Source organism: Lissotriton helveticus, chromosome 1_1 (assembly GCF_964261635.1).
Source record: "Lissotriton helveticus chromosome 1_1, aLisHel1.1, whole genome shotgun sequence".
Lineage (NCBI taxonomy): Eukaryota > Metazoa > Chordata > Amphibia > Caudata > Salamandridae > Lissotriton > Lissotriton helveticus.
In genome coordinates, this window is record NC_136057.1 from 1,374,036,743 (window position 1) to 1,374,051,272 (window position 14,530).

The 14,530-nt window shown below is 43.1% G+C and overlaps 1 protein-coding gene across 1 annotated transcript in view; it reads right to left on the reverse strand.

Annotated features, from left to right (window-relative positions):
* CACNG2 (calcium voltage-gated channel auxiliary subunit gamma 2) overlaps positions 1-14,530 on the reverse strand; it is a 435,276-nt gene that overhangs the window by 322,176 nt on the left and 98,570 nt on the right. The gene's annotated exons all lie outside the window — the stretch shown is intronic.

Genomic DNA, 14,530 nt, shown 5'->3' on the forward strand with positions numbered 1-14,530 from the left:
TCAATTTCTCGGTCACCTCCTCTCCTTGATTTCGGTACTGCTCCAATCACATAATAACTGAGGCAGTTTAGATCTTTGTTGTGAAATCGCTTGAAATGTCGGGCGACCGGGTAAGTAGGGTCACTGTGGAGAATAGCCCGTAAATGCTGCAATATCCGGACGTGCACCTGGAGCTTAGTGCTGCCAACGTATCTAAGCCCACAGGTGCACGCCAGAACATATACGGCATACTCAGTTTTGCAGTTATAGTTGCCATTGATGGTTTTGGCAACTGTGCTAAACGGAGTAGAATAGTGAGTAGTGGTGACACCGAACTTACAGGCCCTACAACTGGAACATTTAAAGAATCCCTTGTACGGGCGTAGCCATGGGATCTTGGACTTTAATTCAGGTGCAGCTTTGTCCAAGTAATTGCCCGTGGTTTTGGCCCGTCTAAAAGTGACAGTAGGAGAAGAGGGTAATCTAGTATTTAAGATATGATCACTTAAAATGATCGGCCAATGTTTGTTCAATATTGACCTGATTTTCCTATCTTCCCTACTGAATGTAGTAATGAGCCGTGGGCATTCTCTTTGGGATTCTATGTTCACAGATTGATCAATGGTGGAGGTAGACACTGGAAAAAGGCTCTCCCTAGATCTTAAAAGGGATTTGGTAACTGCCGCGTTTAATATACGTTCAGAGTACCCTCTAGCTCTCAATCTTTCGAGAAGTTGTTTTAAGCAGTAATCAAAATCAGACGATGTACTGCAAATTCTCTTTAGCCTAAGGATTTCCCCATAGGGGATACCAGAGATCGTATGTCTGGGATGCATACTGGTTGCATGCAATGTTGCATTGCCTGCGGTCTGTTTCCTATGCAGGGTGGTGTTGAGAGTTCCATCGGAGACATATACCTCAACATCCAAAAATTGGATGCGTGTTTTATGAATATGAGCCGTGAAGTTAAGATTAACTGCGTTGTCATTAATGTCATGAATAAAAGACAACGCTCCCTCTTTGCTACCCTTCCAGACGATAAAAATATCGTCAATGTACCTTAAAAAGCACCTGACATGTTTCTCCATCCATATTTTGTGGCGCACCATGAGGACCTGCTCCTCCCACCAACCAACGTGTAAACACGCATAGCTGGGAGAGAAGCAGGCCCCCATCGCTACACCCCTGAGTTGCCTATAAATCTCCTTACCAAAGGAAAAGAAGTTATTGTTAAGGCACCATTCTATAAGGCCTACAATCACCTTATTGTGTTCGTAATATTGGATGGGTCTGCTAGAGAGGTAGTGTTGTACGGCTAGTAAACCTTGTGCGTGATCTATGCTGGTGTACAGCGATTCGACATCTAATGAAATGAGCCACATATCACTCTCCCATGTTATTTCAGCTATTTTTGTTAAAAAATCACTAGTATCGCGAGTGAAGCTGGGGAGTAGTTTAACAAAGTCTTGGAGGAAAAAGTCAACATACTCTCCAACTTTTTGCCCTGCACTGCCGATGGCAGACACAATTGGCCTGCCTGGAAGTGGTTGCACGGCCTTGTGTACCTTCGGGATAAGGTAAAGGGAAGGCAAGATAGGAAAATTCACATACATAAATTTATATTCTTCAGATGATATTAGTCCTTCCCTTTTCCATTGGTTTAAAGACTTATGTAACTTAGATGTGGCTTTTTCATATTCATTTTGTGTACTTTTAGCATAACAAAGGGGGTCATCAAGTTGGCGATTGGCTTCCGCAATATAGGCCTTTTTGGGCCAAATTACCAGATTACCCCCCTTGTCCGATTTTTTGATCACTATATCAGGGTTTTGATCTAATTTCTTCATCAGCTTTTCGTAAGCGATTCTTCTGTAAGTCTCCTTTTTGCGTCGTTTGATGTTAGTCTGGGTATACAATTTCTTGATGTCATTAGTAACGCAATCATGAAAAATGTCTATAGCGTCTTTTGGCATTAAAGGTATGAATTTAGACTTGCTATAGAAAGGACTTAAACCAGCTCCTTTAGGAAGGATGGGGACTTGCCTTAAGCGATTCTGGGTTGTATCAATAGTATCCGGGTATATATATAAACATATATTTTCTTTTTTCGATTGTTGATTTGGTTTGTATTTATTATTTGTGGCAATAAATAATAATTTAAAAAAATTAATGGAACACTACACAGAGTGATTTTGCAACTTTAACACAGTGTGTTATAGGACTGTGAGCTGGTAAAGGATGTCATGGGATTGTAGCCCCACTGTAAACTAAAGAACCTGATCATAAAAGAAGTGTGCTTATGCGTACTGGTATGAATATTTCGAAATGTATAAAGGCTTTAAGAATGTTTTAAGTGTTAGATACTAGGACACTTCCCTGTGATCTGATTGACCATTGAGACCCAAGTTCTCAAAGCTCAGAAAACTGTCCCCAAGGCAGTTTGGGGGCGCTTTATAAAACGCAGTTAATAAAGACTCGCAGAAAGCATAAACCATTCACTCAATACCTCAACCTCCCCCTTTACACCTCACCTGAGCCTGAGCTTGTGCTACTTTGACCTCCTCGGAAGAGAAGGGCGCCTCAATGCCGTACCTCGTCTTTGAGCGCTATCTGGAGTCTTTCCCATGAGGTGCAGTTCATGCGGGTTCCCTCCGAGGGCTAACCGCAGAATCACGGACTCCGCTCCTGCTGTGGTGCGAGTGGGTCACTACTGTGGGGTATACACCAAACACCCCTAAATGGCGTGGTCTCCCCTTGAAGGAATTGCGCTCCCCAAATATTCATACCGGGGGTCCCCTCTGGCGCCCAGGCGCTGCTGCAGGTTGATCTGTTTCCGTGGTGGGCAGGGTGTGTGCTTCTGGGAGTGTGCAATAGCGCCTCCTGCCTCCCCCGCCAGAGGACTGTGACAGCGCGATATTCCGCCCTCGCCTTCCGACACCGCCCCAAAGACGAATGCTGGTGTCTTCATACATCAGCGCAACAGAAGGTGACACCAGCGGGCACGGCACAGCCACACACACCCTCTGAGGCGATCCAGGGCAGAGGCTTCGAGAAAAACTTCATACAATAAAAACAAGCAGCCCACCTCTCTTGCCTTCTTTCATTTAGTTGCTTCGCTGTAAAATGGATCCAAAAAAGCAGAAGCACGCACCACAGCAAGCCGTGGTTTCAATTATCGTGCCCATGTCTGGGCACGATAATTGAAACCACATGGCCTATTGATGTCTATTATGCGCACAAAGCGCGTAATAGACACCAATAGGCCATGGGCGGAGCAATGCGCCCTCCTTTGGTCAATTGCGTGCAGTCTTTTAAAAAAAGACGCACGCAAAGGCCAATCTCGTAGCACGAAGGGAAAATGCACACGCACGAGCTTGTGCAATTCCTAAGTCAGTGCTGAAACCCCGTTTTTCAGCTCCTAAATGTCTTGCGCTGCGCGACACTGCTGCGTACTGCAACGCTAGGCACGAGACCTAAAAAGGGGACCGAGATGATCCCGGGTGCTACAGGCCAATCTCTTTAATAGAATTAATGGTTAAGGTTGGGGATGGGTTATTCTGGAACGTCTGCAAGCCTTGGCAGAAGAAAACTCAGTCCTTTCAGACATACAATATGGATTTAGAGAAGGCCTGGAGACTATCGAGCAGAGCTTAAATCTGTCCTTACTGGTTGGCAAATACACGTGAGATAAGAAAGGTTGCTTTTACCTGGCATTTGTTGACCTTACTGCGGCCTTTGACTCAGTAAGACATGACAGGATGTGGGAGGTTCTTAGAGATGTCAGGGTAGATCCACACATTATACTTTTTTTAAGGTACCTGTATAAAGGTGCATTGGCGAGTGTGCGCTCTGGTTTGGCTGGCGAGCTCACACCTGCTTTCCCTGTGAAGAAGGGGGTGCAGCAAGGCTTTGTGCTGGCCCCCTTTCTTTTTAATCTGTATACTAATGGCATGTGCCAAGCCCTCCTCAGGAATAATCAAGACTTCCCTTCTGTGAATGGACGCCCCATACCTGCGCTCCTTTATGCGGATGATGGAGTTTTAATGTCTAGAACCCAAACAGGACTTCAGAAGGTTCTAGATAGTTTTACTGTTTTTATGCAGGACCTCAGCCTCACCACTAATATTTCTAAGACTTTCACAATGAGTTGTGACCGTGGGGTTCAAAGAATGAAAACTATTTTCATGGGCACAAGCTATACTTGCAAAAAAACTGTCATTCATCAAGACTACAGCTACCTTGGTGTCATTTTCAAGAAAGTTAGGCAGGAAGCCCTCCATGTGAGCTTATTCAAATTTACAAGGCCAAGTGCACCGCTAATGCAATGTATGGGGCAGGAGTATGGGGTATTGCTAATACCCTGCCCATACAAATTGTTGAAAAGTCTTTTTTAAGATGTATATTATTGGTGCCACCCAGCACACCCTCTTTTGCCTGTCATGAAAACCTAGGTCTTTCTTATATTTTAGACCTTATTAAATTAGAACCATTCCTCCTATGGCATAGGATTTGGTCAAAGGATCAGCCAAAGCTAAATAGGGAGATCATACAGGACTGTCTTAGGCTGGAAGGGGCCCTAAAGATCCTCATGGATAAAGTACATCTTTGATTTCACGAAGGACATTAGGCACCCAGAATACTTCACCAACCCAATGCCTTACAGACGATTTCCAGAAAGGCTTTAAGAAAGGAGTGTCTTGAAGTATTGGGTATAGTAAGAATGTCAGGAGAAATTTTAAAACCCAGTGTAAGGCAACATCAGTTAATTGTAACTGCTACCCATATGGAACCTTACCCCACTTTTGTACCGGGTAGCTTTGATAGACAGTTATTGACCTGGTTCAGACTGAATATTGTCCACAGGCTTGTGACCCTCCCAAAAACGAATGACTGGTCAAGGGGTTTGCCTCTCTGTCCGTGTGACAATCATTCCAGCCAGTCCACAATTCATGTGGTCTTATTTTGTAAATGTCATGCTGCGTTAGGAAAAGTATGGATTTTACCGCTTTTAAAGTACAGGGTCTGCGGCAACGCCACCCCGCATTAATTAGACTTCAGATGTTGGAGGACGAAAAAACTGCCTGGTGTTTAGCTATGTTCTTTAAGAAGGTACTCCTCCAAAGAATATTGTATATAACAAATGAAGTATAGCATAAAGAGCCTGCTGATATTTTTATGGCTTTATTGCTGTTGTTTTAATGAGATCTGATATCCTAATATCAGTATATTGATTATTGTTTTTAAAATGTGTATAGTATTGTGATCACATGTCTTTTTGTCTTTTTAAGTGCTTTTATGACTGTTAAAAAAACAGTTGAATAAAGGTTTCCTTGACTTGACTGTTTAATACAAAAATAATGTATTATTTATTTAATATATCAAAAATGTGGCTGTAATAAAAAAAGAAGGTGTTTTTATACATACAGTGTGGAGTCTTTTTGTGGCAAACTCAGTGTGTTGCTAGGGAGGGTGTTGTGTTGCTTTACACTCTAGCACTGAGGATAAGCCTGACTGCTCAGCGCCAAGCTACCAGAGGGTGAGCAAAGGTAAAGTGTGTTGTATTCCTCCTATTCGGAATTGTGGGTTCTGACTGGCTTCTATACACCTTAGCCAGTCCCAAACCGCTGGGTCTAACAGTGTAGCTCCATTCTGATGTAAGGCAAATATGTCACTGAGTAAGAGATTTTGATATCACTCCTTGGTCTGTAAAGTGTAGGCCTCTATGTACACATGTAAGTAAAACACCTTAGGCACTGATAGGTTAGAGTACTGCTTATTAATCAATTCATTTAGGTTTTATCCCAAACAAGGCCATGGAATGGGCTATTGAAATGTGAGAAAAATTTAGAATTAAGTATACACAATACTGCTGCTTGGTTGAGCGCGCTCAAAGCTCAGACAATAACACTGGTGTATTTCCAGTTTAAGCTCTTTGAATTGAAAACTACACTCATGTTTGAGCTGAAACATCGTATCAGCCACTACAGAGCTGCTTAGTCTCCTGTCCAGACAGTGCTAAGGAGTGAGGTGGTGGTGTTGCCTTTACGTTTGTCAGATGATGACAATTTAGAACAAGCCAATATGTGTAGCCTTGGCAAGTTAGAAATTAAAAAGCATTTGCCAGTTAAAGTATTGCCTCGTCTACCTTAGTACTAAAGCACACCTCTTTTGGGCGAATGTGCGCACGTGATCAGGATAAATGCCATCAATCACACTGAAGAAAGACAGGAGCTGATGTGGGCTACCCACTGCCCCATGATGAATGCTGTGGTGGTGGATGCAAAATGTGAAAGACAGCTGAACAGACTAATGGAAGATAAGGACTAAGACAAACCCCCATCTGTGAATGAATATATTTACAAATGTATTTGATTACATGAAGCTATAACAAACTTAAAGCAGCATCTAGGTCAGACCGAAAAAGTGCTAAAGGTGCTGCAGGGCATGTACATTTTGTCAAAGACTACTTTTTGGCACGATCATGGGCACTAAGTCCAAAAAGTAGTCCCCCCCCCCCCTTGGGTTGCTTCACAAACTAACTTTCAATCATTCATACCAAGGACACACCAATATCACCAAAATATAAAATCTAAAATATATATATGAACAGCTATTTATTTCTAGAAAAACGTTTGTTGCGCATTGATTAAAGACACTATACAGCGAATTTTATAATAATCCGAGCATATTTAACATCTAAAGAAATCGCATTGATCATTCCATAAATGAATACAAAGACAATCAAAAAGATCATGGGCAAAACTTTGGCCTCAATTAAAAGTGTTTTCCCTCACCCATTAATAAGCTTCTTCTTCTCACACAATAATAGATACATTGTATGCCCCAACAGAAGATGAATTTGATGGCAAAATAATATGTTTGATCTCTCACTTCATGATGGGCACATCTATTACCCCCATCGGTGTGTATATATAGTGCCTGGCACCCGCATCTCCTATGGCACAATCAGTGGCAATATTTGGTGTCTCAATGGTAGGCACATTAGCTTGCGTGATGACTGTCACGTTCTCTGGCACAATGGGAGGCTTGTCCTCTGGCCTAATGAATATTCCCTCAGGCACAGTAATGCGCATAGTGTCTGACACCAGCACAGGCATGTTTGATGGAATAACGTCAGGCACCTCATCTGTTCCCCTGATAAGCCTATTCTTTGGGACAGCGCCAGCCTTATTATCTGGCATAACTGATTTTTGATTCATTTGGCGCACACAAAAAATATATTGTCTCTACATGCCTAGCTCTGCTTAAAACAATCATAGTTAAACATAAATACAGGAACAGTCCCTGTCCCAATTGTGCCCAACCACTCTTTCACAAAAATGGGCACATTTTAGGGCACCAGTGCAGACATTCTGGCTCAAGCGATGCACGTCTTGTGCACAATTGTCGACACATTATCTGGCACAATGCCAGGCATCATTTTGATACAGTGACACGGATGTTCTCTGGCACAAAGTGCTTACCACAAGGAAAGTGACAGAGTGCACACCAAAACTGTTCATATTCCATCGGTAGTTCATTTGTTAATTTGTTGGCGTGCATGCCCGGTATCGTGGACTGCCATACCACGTTAAGTATAAATCACTGAAAAAAGATGGGGCGTCGTGACACCCCATTCCAGACGCATGCCACAAATTGCTATGGACATTGAAAGGGCGGAGATATAGATAATTATGGGATGGAGGACTGAACATTTGTTTGGTGAAGTATAGTACTTTGAATTCAGCGGGCAGAACGTTGTTAATGGGATGAACCCCAGTTATTAACATCATGCATATTTCACATGCTGTATACTTTATTTAAAATGAAAGAAACGTGAGTTCATTTGTAGTCATAGTCTACTTAATATGTTTTAAAATGTGCAGGGTACCCCTGACGAAGGGCCATAATGGGGTGATGAACATAACGACTGAGGAATACCCATGTAATCTTCCATGCTCTAGAACGAGGCCCGTATCGGCACATCTACAGCATAAAGGGTTTAATGAAAACATGGAGTGTCTTTTATGTGACTGGACAAACCAGACAAATATTGAGTAAAGGTTGATGAAAAAGAAATAAACTTTTGGATAAACTGGAACAATTTGAGGCATCTTCGTTATGCGCCAATGAAGGCTGTGCGTCTGGAATGGGGTGTCACGACGCCCCATCTTTTTTCAGTGTTTCACAAAGTGCTTATCCACATTCCACAACAATGTTTTTTCTCTGGGGTGCTAGGCAGTACTTAATTTGTAAAATAATAAGTGCCAAGGCCCTGACCAGGAGGCCACTGCAGCTTGCATCACCCACTACCCCGCCATCCCTGCCAAAGACGGTACCAATACAACTACTAACCATCTCACTTGCCTGCATTTGCGACAGTTCAGATTATTCCAAGTCCACAAAGCTAAAGGAATGGTTGGGGAAGCAGTTATTAGTATTTTTGTATGTATATTGTATTAAGAAACAACTGTTGTTCTGGTCATCACTAAATTAGATGAGCAGCCCCGCCATGTGGCAGACTATGTGGTGATGTCAATTAGGTGCCGGTGCCGAGCACTGGAACCCGATTAAGTGACGGTGCCAAGCATCGGAAACCACCGGCTCAAATTAAGCACTGGTGCTAGGCACATCCACCGGCTTAGAATACAGTCATATTCATGTATTAATGACAGACAAACCCTCCCTCAAACTGGACACTGATAGTGTTAAGAAAATCATTTCAACTATTCCAGTTTGTAACTTTAACACACTCAGACGAGCAATCACATTAAAAATAGTGTTATTTGAAAAACATACTTTTTGTAGTAAATATAACATAACATAAATTATAGCACTAAGAAACACATGTACTAACAGAACTTGTAAATTAGCTTTCACAGGGAACAAAGCAGAAAAATAAACAGGAATACCAAGGCCCCCGAGTCTATCAGGAGCACACCACCTTGAAAACCCACCCACCAATTAGTGAGTGAATGCACCCAAAAAGTCTCCTCCATCATTCCAGGTGGAAAACTACAGGGATTGGGGTGCATGAGGACTTGTTCGTGAGAAAGTCACAAAGATAGCCCCCCACATCTATTTTTCTAATGCCCAGGGTCGAAGAGTAGCAACCCAGAGCTGGAATTTAAGTGTAGCTTTCTCGGTGTGCCTCTGACCTCTCTTCTCCTCTCTAGCCGACTTCCCACCCAGCCTCCATCTTGTGTGCCCCAAGGCCACAGGGGCAAAGGACAAGCACTGATGAGGCTCAGACTCTCACATAGGGTAAGTGACTTGGATGAAATATCACCCCACCCCACAACGAATAGCATAGCACGACTACAAAGAGTCCACTGCATGTGGGACACTATATCGTCACCCCTACATCATAGGACATCATATCGTTAAATGTAAGTAAGAGTAAGGTCATTAGGGTAAAAAAAAAGGCAAGGATAGAAGTAACTGAACTTAATAAATAAAAAAATACATTGAATAGAGAGATTCTCCTACTGAGACAATGTAATGACCTGTGGCACAAGACAGGGTGCCTTACAATCCACTCAATGCACATTGCCAAATCAAGGGGGCATCTGTGTTTTTCCCTCAATTTGTTAAGAGCTGGCCTGGACTTCCCTATCATGCGTACACACATCAGAGCAGTGTCTGTCTGTCTGCACTCTAAAATGGGGCGCCTTTTTAACAGGGGCGTGCCCGTATAGTGAGATGTGAGGAAATGAATCTCAAACCCCCCCCTCCCCCTAAAATAAAACAGTAGGGTGAAGGATGAGATAACCAAGGTTTTGATGGACTGTTCACATTCACATAATTACTTGAAAAGCAAATCTGTCCTTTTGCACTATGCTTTAGGGGAAAATATATTCTTCTATTAATTTTTGATGCGAGGGTGCATTTCACGCCACAAAAATAGTGTGCACCAAAGCACTGTGAACTACAGGCAGTTATGTTCTCTTGTTCTCTTGCATTTGCGGTAAATTCTCACTGTGAAGGGCATGTAATTAAGCAAAGTGGTAAACTGGCATCATTTCAGGAATTTTGCATAAAATGTGCACTGCGAAACTCAAGAACATTGATATGATTTATGCCGGCATAATTTAAATCTCAGGCATAGTGTTTGGTTTTTCAGGTGTACTACTGGAAATCAGACACTGGCACAGCTTTCCAGGCCTACTACTGCCAATGTCTGTGAATTCCAACAAGTATTACATTTACACACATTCATGGAGTATTTCTGTGGGTAGAGATGTACTAATTTTTTAGTAAACTGGTCTCTACATATATTTAAGATTCCAATCCAAAAAATAAACAAGATATAACCTTTAAGTGCAATAGGACGGCAAGAAAACCAACAAAGAGAGTAGATCCGACTCAGGGTCCCCAGACTCAACAATGAAGCCAAGAATGCATTTATTTGTGGGATGTCATACACCAAAACACCCCCCTATCCCTACACCCTTACTATTTTCTTTTGTAGGGAGTAAATCCACAGTGCCCTTCTAAGGACTCCCTTGGCACCCTTGCTGTAATACAGTTAGTAAAGCACACAATTGTCACCCCCACCCTTAGGCACAAGACAGATACTGCACTCCTGGCCTCGTCCCTTACATAAGACCAGGAGCTGGCACCAGAAGAAGAATTTTAGTACATCCTGTATATCTTTTATAATGTGTCAATTCCGCCTCTGTGCTTTAAAATACTTTAGGGTTCGGTTACACAGCTCTAAAATACCCTTTGAAGCAATTTCTCCTTGCATTTACTATTTTACGTATTTTCATTAAAGAGGAGACTATATCCGCTTTTCCTGATTTCTCCAACCTTTGCATAAAAATTACAAGATATAGCAGGAGGCAGAAGAAGGGAGAGCAATTCCTGCGGGTCTGTGCAGAAATGGAGCACATGGTAGTGACAAATGAGAAATAGGACAGGGACCATGAGCATAAACAATATACAGGTGCTTCTAGCTCTACTGCGCATGTGCAGTGAGCAGAGACGCCCTGCGCCCTTACCCACTCCATGAAGGCTGAAGGACAGACAGGCATGTCACAAGAGGTACATGTGAAAACCAGTGCCAGTGTTTTTCAGACTTCTGCAGGGAATTATTGAAGTCTGTTGGAAAAACCTGTAACCGGATATGGCCATTACATTTCCCCAGGTTATGAAATAGATGGAAACATCTACACGCATAGCATGCACGCTGCAGAAGGCTTGAAAATGAAAGTTTCTAAGCATTCAGTCGCTACATCATCCTCCTCACACACATATCAAAAATATCTCAATTTAGTCTCCAAATGGAATAAGCATTTGCAGTCAAACCACAGGTCTCATCGAGGGTATGCTGTTGGACAAAAGAAACAAATACAACAGTGGCTGAAGCCTGTGCTATTCATCCCAAGTAATGCCGGGTAGGGAATGGCATTCTCTACCTGGCCATAAAACAGGAGCGAATGAGGTGACCTTAGTGCATAGACTCAACCTGAGGGCGCCCTAGGATTGGCACCCCGCCCCATGGCAACAAGAAACCATCTTGAGCTGCAAATTCCAACGGGAAGCTCTCTGGGAAGGGTATGCCTAGGTCCCTTGCTACACATTTCCTAACAGTGACTTATTTATTTATTTTATTTATTTATAAAGTTTTATATAGCACGAACTTGATCCCGAAGGATATCAGAGCGCTTTACAATTTGAGGGAAAGGTAACAAATCAAAACATGAGTCTAATATGGGGAATCTAATAGGCATTGAATCAAATAGTGCACATATAACAGCTCATTTATAAAACCTGAGTGAACGAGGAATGGGCTATATGATGGAGCATAGTGACATAAGGGGAGTAAATACAATAATCATATACAGGAATAATAACCAATACCAAAACAATAATCAAAACATGAGTCAAATGGGGAGTCGTGTAGGCATTGAATCCGGTGGTGAACATCTAACTACACTACTGTCCTTCCATCCACATAGTTTGAAAAGGTAAGAAATCCTATTCACATCAGAGTGCTTGGTGTTCGAGCCAGGTGTATGACGCACTATATAAATGCTACAACACAATATTATCCACGCCAGATTAATGTTGCATGTAACATTTTTCCAAAAATTTCCTTTTTCTATTTCTAGTTCAGGGTCTCATTTAAAAGGTGTACCGTACATTCCAGTCTTGCATGGTCCCATCAACAACACTTCCCTCATTACTTCTCAATGCTTGCCACTTCATTTACATAATTATAGCTGAAATGTAAAAAGTGGAAACATGGCGCGCTGGAGACCTGAACCTACTGGCTAAGTGCAGCCCTCAGCCCAGCCAGGTACAGCAGCACGTGCCAATCACCAGCTGCGGTCCGTGCAGATGAGAGGTGGGGCGGTGGGGCTGGGTGAGGGGGGATTTCGACGAAATTATATAAATAATTAATTTTCCCTCGTCATTGTCCATCAAAATCCCCCCTCACCCGGCCCCACCGCCCGACTGCTCTCACCTGCACAGGCCACGGCTTCCCTCAGTTCCTCAGGCTGTTCTGACCTATGTTGGAAGTACTAACAGCTAGATTCATCAAGCGAAATGCGCTCGCAAAAGGGCCAGATTCTGAGAATCTGGCCCTTTGTGAGTGCAATTTTTGCATTTGGGATTCATCATCCCAAATGCAAAAATCGCTAATAAAGAATTCGCAAATTTGCGAGGATTAGCATTTAAAGAATCTCTATTAGAGATTCCTTAAATGCCATTCATGAAACATTTAAAAATTGCGAATTTGCAATTTAGGACCGCTATTTACCACGAAGTCAAACCTCGTGGTAAATAGCGAAAACTTAGAAAAATGCATTTTGATGCATTTTTCTAAGTTGCATGTTACCACACACATGTCCTTTGGACATGTGTGTGCACAACATCAGTGTAAATTCACATTTCAGGGGTGCTACAGGGTGTCCTTTGGACACCCCTGCACCCTTGAAATCGCAACCTTATTTGCGATTAGCAAATTGCTAATCGCAAATAAGGAATAACTCCCCATTCATTCCTATGGGCCTTTAGGCCCATAGGAATGAATGGGGAGTTATTCCTTATTTGCAATTAGCAATTTGCTAATCGCAAATAAGGAATGTGTAGGAATCGCAATTTATTTAGCAATTCCTACATGAATCCCGTTTTGCAAGTCCTTAATAGCGATTCCTTATGAATCGCTATTAAAGACTCGCAAAACGGCCCTTTCATGAATCTAGCTGCAAGAGTTCTTCTTCCTGGCATAAAAAAAAAAATCTTCTAGCTATGTTATTGGAAAACACAGACACGTTTTCTACTACTCACTCTTACAGGAGCGATACTGAGCCAGCTTTTACTGGAGGTGCCCATCTGACTCTTTTGCATCTCTGCACTTACCTACCTCTCTCCTGTCTGCGTGTCTCTTCCCTTCCTCAAGCCTCTGTCGCACCATTTTCCTCCCATTTCCCCCCTTTCCATATGGGGTCGTCTTTCCTCCGCCCTTTTACTTTCTGTCTCCCCTTTCCCTCCCTGTTCCTATCATCCATCTACACAGGAAGTGACCACTGGATCTCCCATCATTCATCTGCACAGAAAGTGACATCACTGGATGTTCCATCATCCATCTGTACAAGATGTGACATCACTAGTTTACCAGCTAAAACTATCTTTACTTAATGGAGGCTGCAGTGTGGACATGCAGTAGACACTCCAAAGGCAAGCCCATCAGCATCTGTCCGTGTCCAAAGCCAGGAACCCTAGTCTGTCTCTCACCCACTTCTGGCCCTGTCGTTACTAGATTGCGATCTTCTGTGCCTTGAATTTCAGTCACATCTCCCAGCACTGCTGCCCTGCCTCCCTGTACACAACTGAAGGTGCATAATCTTGCGCCACCTGCCATTTCACACACACCCTCCTGCAACCACCTCACTCCTCCATGCACCTAACACACACCACATATTCAACATACAAGAACACTAACACCATACCCCCACATCACCAAACACCTGCCTGTTTTGCATACTCATTATTCTCTCTTTCATTGAAAACACACCACGGAAATTAGGGATCTGCTACATGACTGCTCACAACACCTGCTCTTCTTGACTGAAACCTGTCTGGCTACCTGTTAGCCTCTATCATCTTCAAGTCAATCCTGCCCCGGGCAGATGATCACAAGACAGGATAGGACAAACTGGCCCATAGGTGGAATCGCTGTTGTCTTCAAAGAATCCATCTCTACCACTTTGGAAAGCACCAGCAGCAACATGGAATACTTGACCTTCAAACTCCTCCACACAGCTAACTACACCCTGAGCTGCACACTTGTCTACTCCCCTCCCAGACTATGCACTAACTTTGTTACCACTATTGCAGACTTCTTTGCACCCCTGATCGGTGCCTTCGTCCTCCTCATAAACCTCAGCCAACACCTGGAGTACCTCACTGATCCCAACACAACTAGCCTCCTCGAAGATTTGTCCAACCACTGACTCACCCAGTGAGCGGAAGGGTCCACACACACCGCCGGAAACTTGCCGGACCCCATTTTTACCGGCTTCTGCAACATCACTGCAGA